Below are 21,859 nucleotides of genomic sequence, written 5' to 3' on the forward strand. Positions count from 1 at the left end.
ATTATAATATGATTACCCACAGTGAGGAGCTGCTGGAGAGCTAATAACTTTCTGTCTTCTTGAGCTTGCAGAGCTTGCCATTGCAGTCTGAAGGCTCTTCTCACTGTATGCTCTTTGCTTTCCTAAATTCAAACCTATTCCCTTAAAAAGAAGTCACATTGCAAAGCACAAAAATGTATTTTAATAAAATAGTTCTGAACAAATTGCTGACGGCAGGACAATTCTGCTGCTTCACAATAGGAATTGTAGGGTTCCTGCTGCCTTCTTAACTGCGTGATGAATTGCAAACCTCCTGCTTCTGTGCCACAAGCTCAGAGAGCGTTGTGTGATCACCATTGTTTTCCTGATTTATTTTTTATGTCTACTGGTGCCCATATAAAATCCCTGTCTGTTTACGCTCAGAGTTCCTCAAATTTTTTTCATGGATTATATAGTGCAACAATCAGATTGACAATTAATGTAAACATATATCACAGACGTGAATTACATTTTAATTCCCTGTGTCCATCACAGCTGTCATCTCCGTTTGTGCATTTGCCTTAGCCATGTGGCTATTAACTCCATCAGCAGGGCTCTAGAGAGCAGTTTGCTCAGGTTTGCACAAGGCCTGGGTCTGCAGTTTTTTATTTATATAAATGAAGAAAATCTTCTCTTTCCTCCCAGATTTTGCAGGGTATTATGACATTCAGCATAAGTTGTATACCCCTTTTGTTCTTGCTTGAGTATGGTTGGAAGCTACCCTCAAGCACCAGTAGCACACAGGGACTTTTTTCCCCAAAACCTCTGTGCTTAGTGTTTCCTGTTAGCTTTCCGAATAGCTCCTCAGGGGCACCGGGCAGCCTGGCTTTCACCGCTGTTTAGGCACAAGGAATTGGTGGAATTTTGATTATTTTCATGTCACGCTATGGACCTTAGCAAAGTCCACTGAACTTAACTGAGAGCCTGATACTGGCTGAGATAAGATTTGCTTCTAACTCAAGAATGAAGACCTTTGCCCTGAGTACTGTGATATCTAAATTAGTCAGATTAAATAGGGCCAGTGTAAGAAAAACAAGAGAGTAGATATGTGTCTGTGTCTACAAACACAGGGGCCTACATGTGATCTTTGCTGCACTAGCGAGTCCTTGCTGTGCTGGGTTAGCTAGTCTTCTCCTAAGCCTTGGTCTGGCCAGGCCACAGGAGTATTTTGATGGCTTCTGTTCCTCAATAAAGAGACTGAGCACCTTTGAAGATGGAAAAAAAAGAGCCCGTCAATGATTTCTTTCCAAGATCCATCAGTTAACCAGTTTTTAATCTATTTAGTATGTGCTTCAGTGATTCAGTTAAATGTTTTTAATCAGGATGTCATATTGTATCAAGTGAAAGAACCTGCAGAAATCTAAGTGTATTATGTCAGCTGTCACCTTTTATTAACTAAGGCTTATCAAAAATTCTAGCAATATTTCACTGTTAGATGCTAGCATTTAAAAAATTACATTTAACATGGATGCTACTGGTCTCATTAGAGCATGTTGTTAGTGTTCATTGTGCTTGCACCCCCACATTATACATACACCAGCTCTTGACAATAACGTATATGTCATGCTCAGTCTTTCCTATGGCTTTGCTTGGGATCAATGCTAGGTTAACAAGCCTGCAGTCAGCCATGTAATACCTTTTAGTCGTTGGAGCCCTTGCCCACCATTAACGCTTTATCTGTTCAAATGCATGTATCAGTCACTGTGCAGCACCAAACACAGAGTAAAAGTAGGTCTTGGAGGAGATTGTCTGTTTCTGCATGGAAAAATTTCAGCTCTAGCAAAGGAACCTACCAGAGATTTTGCAGATATAGCGAAGGTAAACATAGCATAAGATCCTAAATTTTGATGCAGCCTCTGACTCTCAACACCTGCAGCTAACAGTAACATTGTTCCGTAAAGGTATGTATATAGTGGTTAAAATTTAAACAGTGTTTTGATATCCTAGTGTGACAGACAGGGTCATGTTAATTGAAAAAAAAATCAGGAGTGCCTTATAATTAGACAGCCATTTATGAAGCACTGTAATGTCTAACTTGTGGCATAGTTACAAGGAAAGGACATACAATGACACTGAGCAATTGACTCAAATATGCTATAAAATAACAGTCCTAAAATAGTAAATGTTGCAATGAATTATTAAAGTTGCTTATTTTAACATTTTATTTACTGAATTTTGCATTATTAAAATTACAAATCATCAACTCACATTGTGCTGTCATTGAATCTGGCCTCCCTGGGATTTACCTTGCTCCCATTCAGTCTGCCCAGTTGGTTAACAAGATCTCAGATGCTGACCTTTTCCTCATTATACCCTTATGATTCATGTCACTGAATCCCTTTTGCCCATTCCTTCTCATCTGAAATTTCTTGGCTGTACCTGCAAAGGTTTGCAAAGCTCCATCACACCATGAATTTCTGATCATGTGTTTTCCCATATGCAGCACCTCTCGTCCTCCCTGTCCCAGAGTGCTATGTTACTGACTTCTTTCATTTAATTTTATCCTTGGCACTCATCTTTCCTGCAATACTCAAATAAGAAAAAAATTAAAATTGCTTGGTAAAATAAAATCCCTCATGAGATGCCCAGCATATGCCATCTTTCCTGTGATTCTTTTCTTTTCTTTTTTTTTTTTTTTTTTTTTTGTTTATTTTTGCTATAATATCTAGCACAGTTTCACATCCAGATGCCACCTTTGGCATTGTGGCAAATAGTGACTACTCCTGTGACATGGTCCAAATGGACCAAGGTTTTGAGACAAAATTCCTTAAAAAATAGCACATCACACAGGAAAATTTTTAGATATAGTGAAAGTACAAAGATATAGTGAAAGTACAAAGATGTAGAAACAGCTTTACCTATACCCTTCTGAGTTTCTGGGAGAAGCTTTGGTCTTTGTATCCCATCTGAGGAACAGCACCAGCCCAGCTGCAGGGTGGTGTCCTGGTCTGTTCCTGCTCATGGCTCTCTTTCCATTCAGGTCTTTTCTGATATCCACCTACAGCCTTTTGTGTAAAACATAATACAACAAAATCACAAAAAGAAGAATCATCCGTCACAATTTCAGAGAGAACCTGAGAGGGCAGGTCCCACAGACAATCTCTATGTCATGTTCAACATCATTTGTGTCTTTCGTTAAGGTATAAGAAGCTGGATAAAGCCAAGTCCCTCTGGGGCAATGCACACACAATCCAGCCAGCAATAGTGTAAGAAGGGTCTGTCTTCTCTTGTGGCTTGCATGCTTTATATTCAAAGCTACCTATTTATAACATGTCTCATACGAATACTAAAATAGTACCTGTCATTTTTAAAATAACACTTTTCTGTTGTGGTGAAATCTTTTTATTTTGGGAACTACCTATCCATTGACTGTAGTCATACCGCTTGCAAGAGCAGCTCAAGTCACACTAGTGACAGTGTTTTGCCATTAAACCTCACTTGCCCTTTCTCTGTCTGAAACATCCCCCAGTAGATGAACTTCTGGATACTTTCAAAACGTCAGTTCAGTGGTAGGTTAATTGAGGCCCCCAGTAATACCTGACCAACATCCAGACACAGATGCTGTTGACTGCTCCTAAGCACCACGCTCACTGCTGCTACGTGTCCTTTGAGCAGGGAGCACAGCACAGCTTGGAAGATGAGTTGGAGAAGCTGCGCTGCTCATCAGTCAGCTTCAGGTACAGATGTTAACAAGACACCATTAAAGCTGCTACCTGCCACTGCCTGTGTCTGAGATTCTCTCCCTACTCTGGGGGCATGCAGGTAGGTTGCGCAGTGGGAGCTGCACCTGTCCTGATGCAGGTGTCCAAGAGCTGGGCTACTTCAGATGGAGAAGACACATGAAGGGGTCCTCTCCCACCTCAGCAACTTCAGTCGTAGAAGAGGCCGTGTGAGTCCTGCCATAAAAGTGCTGTGGAGGTCATGCCTTCCTCTCCACTTACCCTTTGGTGGCGCTGAGGGCAGTGGCTCACCTGGAGGTGGTTGCCCTGCAAGCACCTGAAGCAGCCAGCAGGACTGCTGGAGCTCCTTGCCTACCCAGCTCGGAATCACCTGGCTGCTCGCCTTGTGCCTTCAAGGTATTTTAACAATAATGTTAGCTTCCTTAGTATTAACTGAACTCTTTTTAGGGATACATAAAGTATATCCATACATTTCTGTCTTACTGTTAAAAATGGTCCTGTGTTTGCTACACAGCAAATTTATATATATTTTCCTATTCCTAAAAATGGTATTGCTTTTCCATTGGGCTCAAGCTCTCTTTGTCATTACAAAAAAATTCCAGGGCATCAGGTAATCATTCTCTGGTTGTTTCCATTTCAGGCTAGAGATCAGGAGAAGCAACTACTAAGGTAGAATGCAATTTAATACTGCTGCCAAATTCTTCATGTTTTCCCTATAGAATCGTCTATAATCTAAATGCTCTCCTGTGAATGATTCCCTGGAAGGTTTATCAAAATAATGCCGGTGTGTGTTTTCTTCTTTGGTCCAGCTGTCTGTGCCAAAGCAGGATGCTCTGTATGGCAAAGCCAAGATACGTTTCCAAATGCAATGCCTAGGACCAAGGCTTTCTGTCTCAGACAGTATTAGGATGATGACTTGCAGATGCTGGCCTCTGTGATGTTCTCAGTTAACTTGGCACCGTCTTACCCTGGTATGATTCCACTCTAGGTGGGATGCTTGCAAAATCTGTCAACCTAGATGGATGCTCAGTGCTGAATAAGCTTTGTTTACTATTTGTCTGTGCTAGAAACGAATCGAAAGGCTTCTTGATCACCTGGATGAAAGGCAGTGCCAGAGAAGTTTTCTCTGCAAAGATCATTTGGAATCTTTCTTAAGGTTTTCTGAATCATGTAGAAACAAAAACAAATATTTCAATCTCACAGATACTTTAAAAGCATGTGAAATAAGGTTTATGTGAGTGTCCCAAAGACTTCTGTCAAAGCTGGAACAAGGTTATCTTCTGCTCTTTTTTTTTCTCCAAGATTATTTTTTTAAATTTTATTTTTTAACGAAGTCTCAACCAGATGTCTCGACAGAATGTAAATCCAAGAAAGTTCCCTTTATAGTATTTGGAATTAAGTATCACACAGATATTTTGTTAACATCTGCCTGCTTCAGTTTAGGGAATAGAAACTGATTCATCTGAGGAAGTTGCTGGCAACTGACATACAGAAAAACTGAATTACAGCCAGCATCAGAATCATAAAAATGCACTGTTTTGTTCAGAGGAACGAATTTTGTCATTAGCCATGCCAAAACCTGCCCTCGTTGACAGAAATGGATGAGAACACATTATCTTATCTCAACATCCAGTTTACCAAGTCACACACTGACGATGTCCTAATCGCATCCCTGATCCCACAGAGATGACAAAGCCACACTCCCAGTTCCAGAGAAGCTTCTGCATGTGCACGCCTTTGAAAATGAGGTGTGCGGCCACCCTCTCCCACGGCAATGGACAGCCCATGCAGGGAACCCCCTCCATGACACCACGGTGTTCTCCCCTTCATCCATCCCACCTTGGGAGGGTCAAGGAGATATCTGGAGACAGCAGCAACCTCTGCTATGTGCTACTCTCCGGCCTTACCTGAGACCTCTCAGAGAAGTCTTCCCTGGATAAAGGGATTGCCAGCCCCAAAATACCATCTTGTGAGGGCCAGAACTGTCCAAACTGCCCGTTGCTGAGGGCAATTTTTTTCATGAATGATGCCAAGGGAAAGCATTGCTCTCCTCTCCGGTAAAACAGTCATTAGGGAAGACTCTGGGGATGACACAGCCTGGAATTTTGTAAAACACTAATCTCTCCTGAATGTTTCTGGATTATTTTAAGATTTTTGTTTTCTGACTCATTGGTGATGAGGCCCTACCAAGTAACACTGCAAATACTGAAATGAGTAAAAGAGGAGGCAAAGTCATTTCTCTTCTAACTTTTTGTGCTTTGTCATCTCAGAAGGTGCCTCAAGTGCTTCTTTTTATTTATTTATTTATTTTTTCCTTTTCTCTATCGCTCTGCAAGTTGTTTATACCTCCTGGGAGAGGAAATGGAGGAAAACCAATTAGCTGGCTCTGGGAATGTCTTCAGGAAAACTACTGCCTTCTCTTGACTCTGTGAGAACAAATGTATAGCTGAGCCTGTTAATGTGGACAGATGCTTGAACAGCATCTTTAGCACACGTGATAAAAAATGAAAGTCTGCAGTGATTCAATAGCTCAAACTTCAATTCAAGCAAATGCATTAGTTAATTGTTATAGCACAATTAAAAGACATTTGGAAGTGACAAGCAAATAGCTTCATTCTAGAAATAATAAACTCCTAGGTACAAGTACTATCAAGGCATGTTGATGTTAGGAGGAATTACTCCTAGTTTCAGCTAGTTACGTTTGCCTTAGTTACAGTATTACATGCCTTACATATATCCTTATATGCAAAACTTTTATGTTTATATATCAAAGCTCTTTCTAAATCAGGAGGATTTGAACGCAACTGGGGCTTCAGAAATCTGTCAGCCTATGTGTCAAGGATCTGTTTGCAATGATCCATTGTGCGTTTACATTTGCCACAAAGGTTCAGAGAACAGGATTATGCACCTTTGCTCATGCATTTAACAGTTCATTATATTATACAACAAAGGGATCACAAGCTGTTCACATTCTTTCTCAGGTGTTCCCTGAGAAATCACCTAAGGATTTGAGGAAAGGCTGCAGTGATTCACTGAGTACTTTCAGATGCTTTGAACTTAAAATAAATAAATAAATAAAATAATTAACATTGGATGATGAGGCTAGTTTTTATTGCTCTAATGCATATCAGTGAAGTTCAGTGTTGTAATGAATGACTATGTAATTTTTGAGGAAAACATCTTGAAGAAGATGTTGAGTGTTGAATGTTTTGAAGGAAACATTTTGAGGAGACGTCGTAGGTCTCTCAGACTTTTTCGATGACCTTCTGCATCAGCTGGATTTCTTAATATGCATTATTCTTCCACTATTAAATTTCTATTTTAAGTTGACATGATGCTAGAGATGCAATGGCTCAAACCAAACACTTTTCATACTGATTTCATTTTAAGTATCCTGAAGGTATCACAGTAGAATAAAATAAATATCTTTGTTAAATTATACAGCTATTCCCATACACTATGTGTGTTCAGATGTGAGGAACTTAGAAAGAAAATATTTTTAGTAAGACCTTATTCATTCACATACTTTAGAAGTTCTCTTAAAAAAAAAAAAAAAAGGAAAATTTATATTGCTCTTCTTCCAAGCATTCCAGGGAAGTTATAGCAATAAATGTCCCATTGGAATGTCCCAAAATGCTAAGATAACAACATTGTCCAAATGCAAAATACATTCTTAAAGCACTCAACCTGACCCACTGAGCCAGTGTTAGAGCAAGGCAATGCAGTCTTGCAATATGCTGGGTGCCTCCTAGAAAGGTGGTGCTTAAAGGGAAGGGCTGCTGAAGGCCATGAGCGCAGTGCAGGTGATGCTCAGCATCTTGCAGGATGAATCCCCTTTGAAATGAACAGACCCTCTCTAGATGGTGTCATTTATTTTATCACAGCTTCCCAAATAAACCAGTTCCCAGAGGAACCTCGTGTTATTAAAGTGCTGAGAACAGGTAAGTTTCTGCTATAATTAAGAAAATATGAATAAATAGAAAGGACACAATGTAAAATGAAGGGTCAGATGCACGCTGTTTAAAAGTCCCTTATCAGAAAGAAGGGCCAGACTCACAGCTGTTGCAAATCACTGGCTTCCCTGTTAATGATCTGAAGCTCGTTTGTTGCAAAGTGCCCTGTGACATCCTTCTGAAGGATGTCTTGTGACAATATTCTTCTATTGTCCAGTGACTAAAGGCTTTGTTGCAATAGGGAATAAATCCATAAGGTTGTGCTCCTGCAGAAAAATAGCCTTTGAATGGTAGCTCCATAACTGAGCCATAATGAGCATGAGTGAGAAGATTTGGAAAATCGGATACAAGGAAACTCTGATTTGTAGCCAGTAGAATGATACTGACACAAATTTCAGCCAGATGGTACTGGCTGCAGCTGTCCTGAGGACATCATCGTCACTATGGTCACCTTACAAAAATCAAAGTAAACACGCAAAAATTTGGTCTCTTTTGTCCAAAAACTGATTTTTGTCCTCTGTCTTCCATGATTTAGCAACAGAATCCTTTCAGAAAACAGTAACCTATAGGTGGCATTCAAGGACAGCAAATTACTCTGATTTTGTACACATACATAGAGCTGCCACAGTTGGTCATACAGCAATGTTATGAATTTGCTATTTTTTCATAAGCTGTGAGCATTACAACCATGGCCTGGCTCTTTCTATGCTAGTGTTGAGCAAAGCACAGTCTGAGCCTCATCCAGGCCCTCCTGCCCTTGCAGAAGTCCTCCTGCAGGGAGGCTTGGGGTGGTACAGCTTGGGCTCTGCAAGATCACAATATTAGCAGTGCTGATGTCTCTTCTGCCTCCTGCAGCCCATTTCTTGGAGGGGAAGGTCTCTTCAGGCTGCAGGCTTCAGCTGCTAAACCTGGATATCACCAGAAGTGCTGAGCTAAACTGGTATGTGGGGGACAACTTGACGGTGCTTCCACAAAGTACTGGAAGCTGGCTATGCTCTTATGACTTGGCTAATGGGTTGGGCCCACAGGGTTCTTGTAAATGGGGTTATATTGGGATGGTGACCTGTCACTAGTGGGGTTTCCCAGGGCTCCATTTTAGGACCAGTCCTCTTCAATACTTTCATAAACAATTTGGATGTAGAACTTGAAGGTTTTTTGAGCAAGATAGATGATACCAAATTGGGTAGAGCTGTTGACTCCGTCGAGGGTGGTGAGGCCTTGCAGAGAGATCTAGACAGGTTGGAGAGCTGGGCAGTTACCGAGAATATGAAGTTTAACAAGAGCAAGTGTAGAATTCTGCACCTGGGAGGGGGCAACCTTGGCTGTACGTATAGACGGGGGAAGAGATGCTGGAGATCAGCCCCACAGAAAGGGATCTGGGTGTTCGGTTGTTTGCAAGCTGAACATGACCAGCAGTGTGCCTCGGCAGCCAGGAGGGCCAGCTGTACCCTGGGGTGCATCAGGCACAGCGTTGCTAGCTGGTCAAGGGAAGGGATTGTCCTGCACTACTGTGAGCTGGTGCAGCCTCACCTCAAGTACTGTGTGTGATTTTGGGCACCAAAGTGCAAGGTGCTGCACGTGGGCTGGGGCAATCCCAGACATGAGCACAGACTGGGAGAAGAAGAACTCACTGAGAGCAGCCCTGCAGAGAAGGAGTTGGGGGTTCTGGTGGATGAAAAGCTCGACATGAGCCAGCAGTATGCGCTTGCAGTCCAGAAGGCCAGCTGTGTCCTGGGATTCATCAAAAGAGGAGTGGCCAGCAGGGGAGGGAGGTGATTGTACCCCTCAGCATTTGTGAGGCCCCACCTGGAGTGCTTTGTCTAGGTCTAGGGCCCCCAGCACAAGAAAGATGTGGAGCTGTTAGAACGGGTTCAGAGGAGGGCCATGAAGTTGATCAGAGGGCTGGAGCACCTCGCCTATGAAGACAGGCTGAGAGAGCTGGGGGTGTTCAGCCTGGAGAAGAGAAGGCTCTGGATTGACCTCATTATGGCCTTTCAGTACTTAAAGGGGACTTGATTCTATGACCACTGCATAAGAAAGATATAAAACTGTTAGAGAATGTCCAAAGGAGGGCTACAAAGATGGTGAGGGGTCTGGAAGGCAAGACATATGGGGAGAGGCTGAGGTCCCTTGGTTTGTTCAGCCCCAAGCAGAGGAGGCTGAGGGGAGGCCTCATGGTGGCCTGCAGCTCCCTCACGAGGGGAGCGGAGGGGCAGGCACTGAGCTCTGCTCTCTGGGGACAGCGACAGGACCCGAGGGAACGGCATGGATCTGGGACAGGGGAGGGTCAGGCTGGGTGTTAGGAAAAGGTTTTGCACCCAGAGGGTGGTCAGGCACTGGGACAGGATCCCCAGGCCAGTAGTCATGGCACCAAGCCTGCCAGAGTTCAAGAAGTGTTTGGACAATGCTCTCAAACACATGGTCTGATTTTTCGGTGGTTCTCTGGGGACCCAGGAGTTGGACTCGGTGGTCTTTGTGGGTCCCTTCCAACTCGGGATATTCTATGATTCTATGATTCCAGATTCTATGCTTTACCTGCTTGAATCACCCCAAAACCTTGGATTTCATCCCAACAGAGTGCCTGACCCTCCCCCTCCCCCCCCCCCCCCCCCCAGTGCTGTCCTTATGTCCTACCTCATCCCAGCAGACAATGTGGGTGCTGGTGTGCACCAATTTCCTTTCATCTTGTGTGCAGTCAGAGATCCACATTGAGAGTAAAAATCACCTGCATCCTTTTCTCTCCTGTGAAGCTTCACTGACTGTGAGCCTCCCCCACCCATGACACACACAGCTGGAGCTTCCAAGGGCACAGGTCAGCCAGCTGCCAGGGCAGATGGACATGGCCCTTCTCACAAGGCAGGGTGATGGGCTACTACCAGCTTTGCCTCCCTTTGCTAACTTCTGCTGTCTGCAAGGGCATGTGATACCCTAATCCCATGCTTAAAAGGTTTCCCTAATGAATCTACGGCTTGGACATTGCTCAGGTATCATTCCCAAGGTCAGACCTTGTTTTGCCGTAGCTGTGACATTCTCCTTTGCATAAGCAACCTGTCCGCACAGGACTTTTTGTCTGCAAATTTGGTGAAGTATTGTACCCAGGGTAATTAAAGCAGTCTGTTTCTACAGCACGTTCTGTCTGTTTCTTCTTTTCATTATTAGATGTGATGACACATTTGCCTGTGTGGCTTCCTGCAGATGGCACAGAAATTTTGTGATCAAATGGTAAGAGTAAACCAACTGTCAGCTCTGATCACAGCTTCCCATATTGCTCCACTGGTGTAAGAATACAGTTTTAATAAAAGGCTCTTTCTTTTTTAAAGTGGTATGGTTTGCAGCAAGGAGGCAGTTTGAGAATAAGATGTCGAATTTGATATTAACAGATTCAGGACTCTATTAAGAAGTTTTATGTTCTAGCTATACTGTTTATTTGCAAACATTTTATAGAAAGAAGTGTATATATATATATTTTTTTTATAAGAAGTAACTTTCTTATTCAAGACAATTGGTCTTTTAAAAGCTCAAAAGTTTCCCTTGAACATTTAGAAAAAGAACTAAAATACATAGAAAAATCACTGAAAGATTCACATACATAAAGAAATTTCCTTTTCACCCATCTAGAAATATAATTTAGAAGGCTTCAAAATATTTGATAAGAACAAAGGGTTTCATTTTCTTTGTATTGTTTTTGAAACACGTCTTAGAATCAAGACTACTAAAATTACCTTATTTGTATATAATGATAAATGAACATTATTAAAGAGTATGTTTAAACCCATGAGTAGATTTCATGGCAAACAATAAAATACAGAATCATGTAGGTGGTGTATAGTACGAATGTTTTGAAAATTCTGACTTCACAATAATCTAGTGTAAAATACTACAAAAAGAAAAAGAAAAGAAAAAGAAAAGAAGAAGAAAAATCAGTTATGTAGCATGCCTTTTTTGCTGGTTTATAGGAAGAACAGATGTAGGTTAGAGGTGCTCAGTGCAGTGCTAATGCAAAGCACACACATGCCTGCACTGACCAGCTCACCTCTGCCTCCTCTAAACACATCAGGCTTGTCTTGGCAGCACAGGAAATTTGATCTGGCATTTAGGAATCTAAGTAGGATTTCTGCTTGGTAGTTCAGGTACTGAACGAGCAGCATAAATGGTGAAGGAAAGAAAAAAACATTTATTTGCAGTTTTAGCCTTTTCTGCTATTCACAAATTATCTGTGAACAGAATTTGATTTTGACAGATTTACTCAATGTTCAAAATAGTCAGAACATATTCCAGGCTATGTCTTGTTTGCAAATTATTTGTTTTCAGTACGGGTGTGTATTCAACTGTTTGCTGAGCATCATCCTCTGCTGCTGGTTGGAGGAACAAAAGATCTCAGAAAATAAAGGAGAAAGCAAACTTCACACATTAATAAGCATCTGCATGAGCAGTGAGCAGGCTCTGTCTGCTGAGGTCAATCTCTGATTTTCTTGCACAGAGCTGTGGAAGGCAGCCAAATATGGTGAGCTTCTCCCCTGCCTTCAGTCAGGTAACCTAACCAAGAGGCTAGGGAGTACTCTGGTCTTTCCGTAAATGTTACGCAGGAAGGGGAACACAGTGGTGGAAACAACTAACAGTCCGGGTTTGGCAGTTGGAGAGGGAAAATCCCTCAATATGAAGTGCTGGTACCTAACTTGAATACCTTACAGGCTGCCACGGATACAGCAGTCAGATGCTCTTCCATTCCCCTGGCACTCTCAAGAGACTGATTAAACGGAGAGATCAATGTATGGCTCTGCAGTAATTTCACACTCAGAGAAAATTCCTTTCTCCTCTCGTTATAATTAAAATAACTGACATTTTTCTATGTTAATAAGCTATTTTGTTTCTTGGTGGCGCTTGTTGGGGCATAACGAACTCCAGCATGGACTGGTTTGATGATGTGCATTGTTCTTTTTAGTTCTATAGATACAGACAGTTTCTCAATAGCACAAGAAAGATCAATTTGACTAAGATACGGAATTTAGTATCAGAATTTCTCATGCGCATATTAAATAGTAATTTTAAAGGTCATAGCAATTTAAATGGTGATCTGATGAACCTTGCAGTTTAGTGCATTATGCATTAGATACAAGTATTTTCAGATTTTTAAGTCAAAGGCATTAAAAACCATTATTCTATGATTTTCATCTACAAATTCTGCATTGCCTTCTGCCTCTGCTCAAGGATATTGTTCTTGAAAGAAACAGACAGCTTTCAACCAAATAAGGGTTCGGTGTTCAGTTGTGGGCCTCTCACTCCAGGGAGGATACTGAGTTGCTGAAATCAGGTGTCGGGTAATGGGGACTATAAGGTTATGATATACCTTCTACTGTGCGCTCCTGCTTGCAGAATGCCTGCCATTGCAATTGCGAATAAACTAGCTTCACAGAGACCCTGTCTGAAAAATTACTGAGATATTTCTCACAGTGTCCCCAGGCCGGCGCCCACAGGGTGCTGGGGTGGCCCGGCTCTGCTCAGGCCTGGGCTCTGCACTGCCGGCGTGATGAGAGTGGGGTCTGGGAAGAGGGTGGAGCCCAGGCTTCTCCCTCTCCAACCTCGCAGTACTCTGGGAGCTCCTGGACAACCGCTTTCAGCACTGCTGTCACAGGAGAGGAGAGGACAGGCCCCAGGGCCAACCTCCTGCCACCATGTTCCTTGGCTTCTGAAGAAGGGCATTCATTACAAGGCCAGGATAGAAATCTTCCTCGGAGTTAGAGACCTCCCTCCGCATGGCCCAAAGCCTTGTGGCTGAATGGCCTGATGCCATTTCTGATGCCCCCGGTATGCCCCCAAGCCTGGGACGCCTGAGGGGATGGGTAGCTCTGTGTGGGGAGTTGAGCAAAGCTCTGGGCACAGGAATCATTCATTGCCTGGAGATGTCCTGAGGAAGCTGGTGAAGGATTTGAAAGGATTTCTGCCCAGCAGAAAAGGATCTTGGGGGTGTTGGTTGACAGCTGGCTATCGTGAATGAGCCAGCAGTGTGCCCAGGCGACCAAGAAGGCCAGTAGCCCTGTGGTATCAAAAACAGTGTAGCCGGCAGGACTAGCGAAGTAATTGTCCCAGTGCACTGGGTGCTGGTGAGAGCACACCTCGAGGACTGTGTTCAGCTGTGGGCCCTTCACTCCAGGAAAGATACTGAGCTGCTGAAATGTGTTCGGAGAAGATCCATGAAGATTTTGAAGGGACTAGGAACCAATATATCTGAGCAACGGCTGCGAGAACTATGGGTGTTTAATTTGGAGAAAAGTAGGCTTAGAGGAGACCTCATTGTTTCACAACTACCTGAATGGTGGTCGCAGCAAGGAGGGTGTCGGTCTCTTTTGTCCAGTGACAAGTGGTTGGACAAAAGGGTACAACCTCATGTTGCACCAGGGGAGGTTTAGTCTGGATCTAGGAAGAATTTCTTCATGAAAAGTCTGAGGCTGACCAGGGAAAGGTGTAGTCGCCATTCCTGGAGATATTTAAGAGATGTCTGGATGTGGCATTTATGGACATATTTGGTGGTGGACTTGGTGACATTAGGTGATGGTTGGACCTGATGATCTTAAAAGTCTTGTCTAGCCTAAATGATTCTAATTCTAATCCTATGATTCTAATTTCTCCCTCCCTGCCTCCCCATTTCCCTCCTGCCCTCCCTTCTCTTCTGCTATCCCTGCATCTCCCACTCCTGCTGCCCTGGCACAAGGGTGACAAAAAATGTTTGTAAAATATATGAATATATGCTGCCTTGTCCTATTTCAGCTAGCTTGAAATAAACTGTCTGGTTTGGGGAAAAAAAATCAGATTGGCTTCCTAAGGGTCTTGTTACATCGCTGAGTGCAAATTGCAATTGGAATTGACTGTTAAAGATCTGGATAGAGCAGGTTAAACATCTGCCAGATTTATTACAGTTTTATTTGTACTTCATCGGTAACTGGTAAAACTAAGCCAATCAGCGTAAGCGAATCAAATCTAATTTACTCTCTAATGGACCAAAAAGGAACAGATAAACACAACACTACTAGATCCAAATGATTAAACACGTCTCTAAGGGATTTTTTTTCTATTTCAGCATAGAAGAATCACAGTGTTTCTGCTATAATTAACCACCAAGGAGTGATGTAAAGTAGTTTGAGCATTCATTCATTTTTCATATGGTTTCATAAAAATGCTAAACAAAACATGGGAATGCAGTGAAATAAATTCCATTGGAATTGGGTACATTTATTTATATAACCATTACCTTATGTCTAAGATCCTGATAGGACTGATACAAATAGAGAGACGTATTTATCAAATCCGATGAAATTGTGTTATATGAATCTTTTCCACAGGCCATTTAAAGACAAAAGTCAGCTCATATGTAAACAGATGAATAAGATACACACATCATATACAGGTTCATTAGGTGACCATAAAAGTTAAAGGAAAATAACCAGAACTAATTTGATATATGATATTTTAAAATATGCAAAATGGAGGTGGGAGCCCTATCTACTCTCCAGTAGGCAGGAGCTGCATGCTGCTCCCTGGTAAACCTGCAGTAATTCCTTCTTCCCACCACCAGCAAGAAAACCCTCACAGCTGTTTACTCACACTGCTTGCTGGAAAGAGGATGTAACCTAAAATAAATATGCTAAATAAGAGAACAATTTAAAGCATCTGTGAACAGAATACAGAACATGACTTAATATCATTGGAAACAACTCATTATTTTGGAATGACTGGCTTTGCAGCTCCAGCGTGACTCCACTGGGTTTTCATCTGAGGAACACCCATTTATGATATAGTTTCATTCGTTGCCTTGAGATATTCCTTATGACATCAGGAGGCAACAGCAGTCCCCATGTGGCTGCTTTGTATCCCTTTGCTCCTCACTGGATCTTTTCCTTCATCATCCACCTTCATGCTCTTATGTGAAGTTTTATCTCTTCGACAATGGGAAAGAAGGCATATATTGCCATATATGAATAGGCTTGAAATAGCAAATGCATTATAAATGTGATGTATTTAATTCTGTGATGAGACACCTCTCCAAACATCAGTCTTCTGCAAGGACTGATAGTTTCCGCAACCTCCCAAAATTCTTCTTAGTCAGGACTTTGTTAGGGCACCAGTCCCCATGCAAGAGAAAAACACTTCTAGGACAGAGACACGAGGAAAGAGAAATTATTCAGTCTTTTGTGAGAAAGCATGTTTCTCCATAACTCCTAAGTGCACACGGAATTTAGCAAACAAACTGAAGATATTAATAGCAATGTTCATACTGTGAAAGAAGTACTTTTCACAACTGAGGCTATCATCATTCATCAAATCACTTAACGGTAAATTCCAGTGACAGTTTTCAGTCTGGGCTTGTACAAAATCTAGCGTGAAGGAGTCCTGGCCCACAGCTGAGGCTTCAGAATAACATAACCATCAGACATACTATGTTGCTATAGCAAATTTACCACTGTCTTGGCAGAGACTATAGCGCATATTTTTATCAGTCGTTACCGTTCCCAAAATATTTTTGCAAAGTGTGGCCACCGAGATGAGGGAATCGTTTCCACAGACGGTGTCAGCATGCATTCCCTGATGCAGCTGGGCGGTGAGCCGTGGCGATAGCGTGGGGAGCTTCGTGCTACTTGCTGAGCTCTGCATCCTGCCAAGCCTGGGCTGGGTTTGCGCACCAGCACTAAGCCTCGACTCTTGCCCTGGCCTTTGGATGCTGAACGAAGAGAGACGCCCAGCCCAAGGCAATTTTGGCAGTTCCTCTGTGCTGCATGCAAAAAGGCAGCCTGGTAAACCCATCTCCTGCATGTTTGCTGATCCTCCTGAACCAAAACCAAACAGGACTCCAATAACAAACTGCCTTTGAGTGCTGGACTCAGTGATCCTTGGTCATTGAGAACTGAGATGGCTGGAAATAAAAAAAAAATATGGTGTAACTATACAAAAAGATTCAACCTGGGATAAATGCCAAATATAGACTTTTTTTTTCCTTAGGCACGAAGCGAATGAGCTCAACATCAGGGCTCAGGTGCAGATTCGTGTAAATGTGCTGTTCACATACCTCCTTCCATTTGCTTGTGTTGCTACTCTGGTGTGACACAATCCCAACACATAGGCTCAATCCCCATGACAAGAACCAGACTCCCCAGGTGTTTGTGCTATGCATACTTTATTCAGGAGTGAGATACACACCATGAGCTTGCTGGATAATCTGCAGATCTTTGGTGACTGTGTTTTTCTTTGTAATGTTTTATTTAAGGAATTGAATCAATTCCTTAAACTCCTATTCCTGTAATACTGCCCAACCAACCACCTGTTGCCCTTTGGTGAGTGACTTTTGGGATCAATGATCCATGGAGTCAGTTCAAAGGACGCACGTACTCTGTCTGCTGCCCAAGAATAATTGCTGGTGTCGAGTCATTGGTTATGAACTGGATCATCTCAAGGAAAGCGAATCCTGCACACAAGCATTTCAGATTCTAAGTGTGAGAATAGATGCTGAAATGCAACATCTGCCTACAGATTTCTATTCCTTTGATTTTCACGCAGGCTTACAGCTGGGTGTTAAGTAATGCGATTCTAAGAACATATGTAAAGGACAAAACAAGAAGTTTATTTTTGAAGTGGCAGGACCAATTCAAAATTACAATGAATTATTAGCTAGCATGATTAATAATTACTTTCCTTTAAAAATATAATGAGTATGATTTTGATGGGTGGATTTAATGCACTGTACCTAGCAAAACATTGCTTTTGAAAAGCACTTAAAAATACCTAACTAATCACCTGGAAAATAACTGTGTACCAAATGAAAGGGATGGGATCCTCCTGAGACTGCAGAGCAGAGAGCCTTCACCGAGATGGTTTTAATTAGCAGCAAGAGGGTGAGGAAATGTATCTCCAGAGTCCTGCTGCCACAGCTAAGATTCAAGTAGTTATCCCTGGAAATGCAAAGGTGCAGATATGCAAAGGAGTTTAAGCACCTAAAAATGGATGAGGGGTAGAGCTGAGAGAGAGAAAAAGCCAAGAGCTCCAGCTGGAGCGGGGCTTGGGAATGGGCTGCCAAAGGGAAAGCTGCAAAGACGGCTTTGATGGGAGGCATGGACAGGGACAGGAGATAGAAACAACAGCTAGACTAGGAGAAAGACTTTGGTGAGAGGCCTTCTGGTTGAGAAAAAGGGATGTAGGGGTGCTAGGTGTTTATAGCATTTGCTTTCATGATATTCCTGGGTTTTGGGTTTTGACCACCATATCATTGCTTTCATGCCAGTATGGCTGCACCGATGGCTATTCAAGGCCTGAGTCTGTACTCACACATTACTCTAAGGCCTGAAGTAAGGCCCTGCCAGCTTCTTGCTTTACAGGTTTATGTTGTCATGCGTTCTCCTGTCGTCCATCTGACACTAAAAATCTCCCCACTGTTTTTGCACAGTAGGGAACCTGTACCAGCCAGGAGGCTTATCCCCGTGTGGCTTACAGCTCCGTGTTTAGCCTTGTCTGCTGGGAACCAGGCCTGATCCACTGCCTCATGCTGGAAGGGACTCAGGTCTAAACACTAGTCTAGCTGGTAAGATGTTGCTGCTGACTATGTTTTTGAACAAAGAAAGGAAGCTGGTTGTCTGTACCCAAAGAGTAGAAGTGACAGAGTATTGGTCTGTGAATCTCACGTACAATTTTTCCAGCCTGGGGCCAGAGACAGCAACAGCTGTCTAAATCCAGAAGAAACATGCTTCCCTTTTTAGCACTTTCTATTGACCCTTGTGAGTGTCCCTCATTCGGTGGTGATTTCAGTTCCTCCATAGCTAGTTCTCCTTGTGCATATAGACACCTAGCCTGGCACTGGGAGTTTTATGGAGGAGCTATGCTCCTGATGCAGTGATCGCTGGTGAACATCTCTCCATGTGGACTCTAAAAACCCACGGCTGTAGTAAGCTTGGGGTGCAGTTGTTGTCAGGTTCAACCTCAGCTTTTTCATTCCAGCTCCTTAGAAGTGTGGTTAAGAAAGCCAGGTTGGTGTGGAAACTGCCACTCACAAAGTCCTTTGTACCACAGGTTCCCATGAGAAGCAGGTATATTAGGAGACTGAAAGAGAGGGTAAGCTGTCAACGTTTGTTTTCTGTTTGTGGATACAACCTCTTCAGAGCTGCACATCATCTCTTGGTAGATATTTCTGTACAAATCAGCCTATGTGTAGAATAAAGGGCTGTTGGAATCGCTCTCTCAGCTAAGTCAAAATGGGTAGATACTGAAGTGCTAACTTGGCGTGATACATACATTTCACCTCCATGAAAGTTTTGAATTTTTGAATCTGTTGTTCTTCACGAGCAGCTGTATGTATTGCTAGCTCTTTTGGCAGAATAAATCAGCAGAAACACTGCAATCAGGAGGAGAAGAAGGTGTCAGGAACAAGAAGAAGGAGCCAAGAGGCCTAAGGCTATAGAAAGATAACTGAGTGATAATATTGGCAAGATTAAAGCACACTCTCTGTGCTCATTAGAGGGATCACGGTATGGCTGTCTGCTATTACTGAAGCAACAAGACTTTCAAAACTGGGAAGGGGATATTTTTCTTTAGGTTACAGAGGATTTACTATTACTTTGAAGTTGCTAGAACTTCTGTTTCAATTTTATTTTTAAAATGGGAAATATTAGTCATCCATTCTTAGTCTAGAGGATCTAAAATACTCACTCCAAACCCACTTCAGGTTTAACCGTGTGATACCATCTTTGCCATGCAACATGTGGGCTGGCTCCTCATCTGGCTGCAGAGCAACGTCTCACAGGTCTCCAGTTCTCCGGCAAAAACCACAGCTTGCAGGTGGAACTGTGCTCTTCATCCCACCGCCACCTTTGCAACCTGCAGGAAGAGTTCAGGTCACACGCAGCACAAATCCAGATGGTCACCTGAACCCAGACGCTGCCACAGAAGTTGCTTTCCCTCAGAGGTGCTCCTTGGGAGGCTGTGTCATGCCTCCCACCCCTTAGCATCAACAAATCATCCCAACTGTCCCAGGGCCTATACATGCAACCATCTGCCGAAGGGCCAAGACAGTCATATCCCAAACGCATGAAGGGGACCCACCATGGCCCCTTGTCTCCTACACCACCGCTGCTGCCACGCACAGCCCTCCTCTTGCCTCCTCCAGCACTCCATTCCTCTCTAGGATGCTGCAAAAATGGGTATTCATAATTAGTTTGGGGTTTTAATAAAATCCGCTTATTCATTCTCTGGCAGGGTTTGTTTGTGACTTTATTAAAACACACACACACACAAACTTTATTTTACACAGAAATAATTTTATGAGTGAAATGCAGAGTGCTGCCATTTTGTCCCCCTGTGGCTCATCTACAAAAGGGTTTGGGTGGAGATAAGAGAGGGTAGATCAGAAAATTCTGCGTACTGTTACCGAGAACATAAAACACAGAGGCAGCTGACAAAAGGTGTCAATGAGACAGTAAGAGAACCATTTTGTTGCAGAGATACAAAACCCTAATGCCATAAAAATAGCATTTCTGAAAAATAAATTTAAGTTACGAGCACATATTCAAAGAGAGCTTGAGGAAGGGAGGGAAAGGATATTATGTAAACGGAGCAGTTCCTGGGGTTGCAGAGGTTTGAGAAGCTTCCAGATGACAGGACCATTTATTGACCTCAGCATGCGATCAGGCTGGGTTAGCACATCGCTTCTCGTAGCAGTCTCCTGGCTACCTCTCCTCTTTTCTGTATGTCTAAGACTTAAGCTGCCCCTTAGTGTAATCTCTGAGAGGACTGATTGTACATAGCTTACTGATTATTTGTAGGCTGAATATTAGTATTATAGACTGCATGATTTAAAATACCCCTTTTGATGATACTGTGTGGATATATTTGGATTACATATGTCTCCTTATGTAAAAGAGATCTTCTTCTTTAGTAACACATTGTCTGCTGCATTTGCCTAGCACCCCCTACCATATGCTCTTTAAAACAAGCTGTTGCATTTCAAGAACTGTCCCTAGTAATTAACAGGAAAAATATTGTTTTTTTTTTCTTTTTTTTCTTTTTTTTTTTTTTTTCCTGAATAAACTAGAAGACCTTGCATCAATTATGACTTATTTTTACCTCCAGCTAGTTGTTCCTGTGAGCCATAAAATCACTTCCTTCTGTTTGGTCCCTCAGCTCCTGCCTGTCAGTTCAGCTTCTAGCACCAGTGCTCCCAGTAAATGCAAAGTAAGACTTTCCCAACCATCTTTTCATCTCCCTTTTCTACTTCGCCTCTAAGCTTCTTGAAATCATTAAAATTAACCTGCTCTGAGATCTCCTTTTCATCTGTTTTGCTCTCTTTATTTTTCTGTATGGGTTTTTCCTTTCTTTCTTCCAAAAACCTGCATCTGAACCAGCCTCAGAGCTACCATTTGCATCCCTTTGGACCTGTTCTTTCCTTTTCTTTCCCTTTCTTTCCCTTTCTTCTCTTTCCCTTTCTTCTTTCTTTTCTTTTCTTTCTTTTCTTTTTTTTCTTTTCTTTCTCTTCTCTTCTTCTCTTCTTCTCTCTCTTCTTCTCTTCTTTTCTTTCTCTTCTTTCTTCCTTTCCTTTCCTTTCCTTTTCCTTTCCTTTCTTTCTTTCTTTCCGCTCCTTCCTTTCCTTTCCTTTCCTTTCCTTTCCTTCCTTTTTTCTTTTTCTTTCTTTCTTTCTTTTTCTTTCTTTTCTTTTTTTTCTTTTTTTCTTTTCTTTTCTTTTCTTTTCTTTCTTTTCTTTTTCTTTTTTTTTCTTTTTTTTCTTCTTTTTTCTTTTTTTCTTTTTTCTTTCTTTCTTTTTTTCTTTTCTTTTCTTTTTTTCTTTTTTTCCTCCTTTCCTTTTTCTTCTTCTTTTCCTTTCCTTTCCTTTTCCTTTCTTCCTTCCTTTCCTTTCCTTTCCTTTCCTTTCCTTTCTTTCCTTTCTTTTCCTTTCCTTCCTTTCCTTTCCTTTCCTTTCCTTTCCTCCTTTCCTTTTCTTTCCTTCCTTTCTTCTCTCTTTCCTTTCTTTCTTCTTTCTTCTCTTTTTCTCTTTCTTCCTTTCTTCTCTCTTTCTCTTCTCTTCTCTTCTCTTTCTCTTCTCTTTCCTTTCTTTTCTTCTCCTTCTTTCCTTTCCTTTCTTTCCTTTCCTTTTTTTTTTTTCCTCCTTTCCTTTCCTTTTCTTTCATTTCTGCTCCTTTCCTTTCCTTTCCCCTCCTTTCCTTTCCTTTCCTTTCCTTT

At 42.2% G+C, this 21,859-nt stretch overlaps 1 long non-coding RNA gene across 1 annotated transcript; it reads left to right on the forward strand.

Annotated features, from left to right (window-relative positions):
- The first annotated feature begins 7,314 nt into the window (after positions 1–7,314).
- Positions 7,315–19,924, forward strand: LOC121066228. The gene is made up of 5 exons (XR_005817601.1): positions 7,315–7,639; positions 8,507–8,591; positions 10,811–10,873; positions 18,081–18,215; positions 19,353–19,924. It is a non-coding gene; the product is annotated as an uncharacterized LOC121066228 (long non-coding RNA).
- The last annotated feature ends 1,935 nt before the right edge of the window (positions 19,925–21,859 follow it).

The sequence above is a fragment of the Cygnus olor genome, chromosome 2 (assembly GCF_009769625.2).
Source record: "Cygnus olor isolate bCygOlo1 chromosome 2, bCygOlo1.pri.v2, whole genome shotgun sequence".
NCBI classification, from domain to species: Eukaryota; Metazoa; Chordata; class Aves; order Anseriformes; family Anatidae; genus Cygnus; species Cygnus olor.